Source organism: Apium graveolens, chromosome 10, assembly GCF_009905375.1.
Source record: "Apium graveolens cultivar Ventura chromosome 10, ASM990537v1, whole genome shotgun sequence".
NCBI classification, from domain to species: domain Eukaryota; kingdom Viridiplantae; phylum Streptophyta; class Magnoliopsida; order Apiales; family Apiaceae; genus Apium; species Apium graveolens.
In genome coordinates, this window is record NC_133656.1 from 18965002 (window position 1) to 18968345 (window position 3344).

Genomic DNA, 3344 nt, shown 5'->3' on the forward strand with positions numbered 1-3344 from the left:
TTTTGGCGTGTGCACCTCACTAAATGGTTGGGTTTCTCTAAGTTATGGCTTCTAGACTCAACTAAAACTCAAGTACTAACTCCCCGTGGCTTGGGCCTAACAATGCCTAAGAAATTCCCATTCAAAATCAACACACAAATCACATGTAAATCATGAAAAAAAATCAGGGTTTTATCCTAGCCTTTCCACCTTAACCCCCACTTCAAAACCACGAATTAAATCTAAACCAAGGCAAATTTACTTGTATAAGACTCTAAACTAAGGCCTCTACGAAGAATGGAGATCATTCATGCCCTATAGCACCAACATGCAAACTAAAACTTAACATGCAACTCACAATGATCACAAAAACAAGTTCGACTAAACAATGGGATTATTAGCTCATAAATTTGGCTTAAAATACTAAATTATTTCAAGGGATCATGCACACTATCTTTTAACAACTAAGATCAAGCATGATATCAAGGAAACAATTTTTTTAGCCCATATAGGTCGAATTTAATCACAAACCAAACATGCATGTATATTGTCAAAAAAGAGAGCATATATATGTGAAATTACACTGGAATGGCAAGGATTTGTTGAAGAAAAATTGAAGGGGATGGGGGGAAGGGGGCTTCGACCGAATGGAAGAAAGAGGAGGGAAAAGAAAATTTTGAGAGTGAAAATTGTGAGGTTGAGTGGAGTGTAGTTTTGGATTAACTCTCCTCTTTTTTATCATCATGCACCAAGAAATGAGTGGAGTTTAGAATTTATAAGAGTGCCCTTCTCCCAATGCTAAGCAAAATTGCATGCAAGGTTAGTTTGTTCTTTTGGTGGATAAAAGAGAGTTAGTGGGGTATGAATTATGTTTTTAGCCCTTCAAGTTGAATGGGAGGGTATTTGCATACTTGGGTATCCATGTAAATTGCTAATTACTAAACAACTAATTTCAAAGATTTACTTTTATAAAATAAAATAAAATTTCAAAAATTATAAAAGTTGTACCATAAAATAACTTGGATTTTTAGAAATTTTATGAGATCAATTTTGTGATTTGTGAATGAAATAATTTTAAAAGATAATTTTCCCATGGTAAAGAATATTCTCTATAAATCAAGAATAAGAGTAATTAATAAAATTCTCACTTTGAAAAATTCATATTTTAAATAAAGCAATTTATAATGCAGCAAATTCTATTCACACAAATGTACAATCAATAAATATATTTATAATCGACTCTAATATTATATAGAGGTCGCAAATAATATTACACAAAATGTCGGTCCTAACATCCTCTCCCCCTTAAAGGATTATGTCCTCAGAATCTAAGAGAACAGATGAGGATACCGGGAACGCATATTTGACTCTAACTTCCAAGTTGACTCTTCGACCTTGGGGTTCCTCCAAAGTAGTTTTACTAACTTCACCGACTTATTTCTAAGACTCTTTGCTTGCCAGTCGAGTATTTTGACAGGTTGCTCCACATACGACAAGTCTGCCTGAATTTCTATAGGCTCATACTCTATTAAATGATTGACATCCGGGTTATACTTTTTAAGCAAAGACACATGAAAGACATTATGAACATGCTGATACTGCGGAGGCAGCGCTAACTCGTAAGCCACTTTCCCTACTTGATTCAAAATCTCAAAAGGACCTATATATCTAGGTGCTAATTTGCCTTTCTTTCCAAATCTAGTCAACCCTTTCCACGGTGACACTTTTAACAATACGGCTTCGCCGACTTGAAAATTCATCCTTTCGAGCAGGATCTACGAACTTCCTTTGCCGGTCTTGAGAAGCAAGCAATCTTTTCTGGATCAGTTTGACTGCCTCCCTCATCTGTTGGACCAGTTCGGGACCTAGAATCTTTCCTTCTCCAATTTCATCCCAATTCGTTGGCGATCTGCACTTTCTTCCATACAACGCTTCGTACGGTGGCATGCCAATGCTGGTGTGATAGCTGTTGTTATAGGAGAATTCCACCAATGGCAAGTGGTCGTCCCAACTTCCTGCAAAATCAATCGCACAGCTACGCAATATGTCTTCAATTGTTTGAATTGTCCTCTCGCTTTGACCATCAGTCTGCGGATGATACGTCATTTTAATGTTTAACTTTGTGCCAAGACTTTCTTGGAATTGCTTCCAGAATCTTGAGTTAAATTGTGGATCTCTATTCGAAACTATTGATACAAGTACGCCATGTCGTAATACGATTTCATGCACATACAGGTGGACCAATCTGTCCAAAGAAGACCTCTTGTTAATTGGAAGAAAATGTGCCGACTTCGTAATGCGATCAACTATAACCCATATAGCGTCATGTCCGGATTTTGTTCGTGGTAATCCTACTATAATGTCCATGGAAATGTTTTCCCACTTCCATTCTGGAATCTTTAAAGGCTGAATTAATCCACTTGGTCTTTGATGTTCTACCTTCACTTTCGGACAAGTATAGCACCTCGCAACCCATTGTGCTACTTCTCGCTTCATATTTGGCCACCAAAAATTCTACTTCAAGTCCTGGTTGTAATAACCCCAATTTTTTTTGAAATTTTTGAAACCCTGGTGAATAGTAACTTTTGCTGATAATGATGATTAAGGAAAATTATCAGACCACGCTATATAGGAGTACTGTTATGGAAATTCTAAGATCGTATTAGTATTCCATAAAGTAAATAAGTGTATGTAAAGATCGTCAGAATCCAAATTCGAACACTTTGATTTTTTCCCGAAAATCCACCAGATACCGAAAGAATTGAGTATAAGGTAACATAATTAAAAGGATTTAAATTCAAGGATTATAATAGAGGATCATAAAAGGAATATAAAATATTGAGAAAGGTTTAGGGGAAACCCAAGTAATAAGATCCCGGATATGATCCCCTAAACGATTAACGGGAACGAGAGTTAAGCGAACCATCAAAACAAATAAACGGTCATAAAACAAGCTTGTAAAAGAAGCAAGGGAGATTAATCAAGTGGAGTAGAAACTAGGTGACATCATCACATGACATGTGGCTTGGGGATGAGGTCATCAAGATGATGCAAGCACTTTATTAAAGTGAAGATGATATCAATCAAGTAACCACTTGGTTAATTCACAACCAAGTAAATTTTGGCACAAATCTCAAGGTCAACCAAGCAAAAAGGAAAGCAAAAGATCATTTCTTCATTTTTGAAGTAAAAACCCGAGAGGAAAGGGGACAAAAAATGGAGAAGAAAGAAATGCTTGTAACTTGAGTTTCCCTTGGCCGATTTGCGCGTGCTACCAGTCAAATCGAAGCCCTCGAGAAGCTCTACGGATATAGGGTAACCACTATCCTCAACTCCTTGATTACCATACTCGTTTTTCATGATTT